This window comes from Artemia sp. Qi Xiang Cuo, chromosome 9 (genome assembly GCF_049724085.1).
Source record: "Artemia sp. Qi Xiang Cuo chromosome 9, ASM4972408v1, whole genome shotgun sequence".
In the NCBI taxonomy this organism is placed as follows: Eukaryota; Metazoa; Arthropoda; class Branchiopoda; order Anostraca; family Artemiidae; genus Artemia; species Artemia sp. Qi Xiang Cuo.
In genome coordinates, this window is record NC_142802.1 from 28,819,043 (window position 1) to 28,820,163 (window position 1,121).

Sequence of the window (1,121 nt, forward strand, 5' to 3'; positions counted from 1 at the left end):
GATGACTTAATACAACTTATGTTTTTGCGAGGAACGTCACTTTTTTAATGAAACCCAGAAAGCGTTTCAAAAAAAAAAAAAAAATTATTCCCCGGATTTTTGCAAGTGCGTTTAAGTGTTAAATTCCAATTAATAATATGCAAAGTCGACATAACTTTATTTCATTTTTATGGTTGATTTAGACGAGGTTACATGGCCCGCCATGTAACTTCGTCTAAATTAATCTGTGTGTGAACTTTTACGTAAACACATAAAAGGTAATCAGGGTATCAGGGTAACTGATACGTAAACACAGATTGCCAAACATAGCCTAATTTCATTACAAATAAAACGAATCAACTTGATTGAATCCAGTACTGCCTTCGTGTGCCATTACTTATTTTACAACTGGAGAATCTAAAATATAGTTATTCATATTTTTAAACTGGAGCTTGAAACCTCCACGGTAGGGTTCTCTGATATAATGTATCTGATAAATAGATTTTCAGTAAGATCTCTTGCTTTTTTTTCGAGAGGGTCCCCTTTTTCAAAAATTAGGCAAATTTTCTCAGATTTTTGGTTATGGGTGTGGAACAATAAACTGAAAGAATTTTATATATCTAGAATCAGCATAAAAGCCAATACTGCCAGTGTAGTAATTAAAAAATTCCTTACAAGAACTTCCAACTTCTAATATTCCAGATTCTGAGGTATACACAAAATTTGACTTGCTTATAAAATATCTTTCTCGTTTTAGTTCTAGATTAGAAAAGAATATTTTCTCAGCCTTTGTCTGCGAAAGAAAAGGTTGAAACGAACGACGTTAAAACTTAAAACGAACAGAAATTATTCCGTATATGAAAGGGGCTGTGCCTCCCTCAACGCCTCGCTCTTTACGCTAAAGTTTGTTATTGTTTAAAAAAATAGAGTTGTGAGAAAGTCAAACTTTAGCGTAAAGAGCGAGGCATTGAGGAGGGCACAGCCCCTTTCATATACGGAAAAATTTCTGTTCGTTTTAAGTTTTAACATCGTTCCTTACTTTCAGTTAAAAAAAATTGTTTTTTTCTATTTAATTTTCGAAAGATTTTGATTTAATGCGGGTTTTTGCTTTGGTTCACCGCACATGAATAATTAAAACAAAA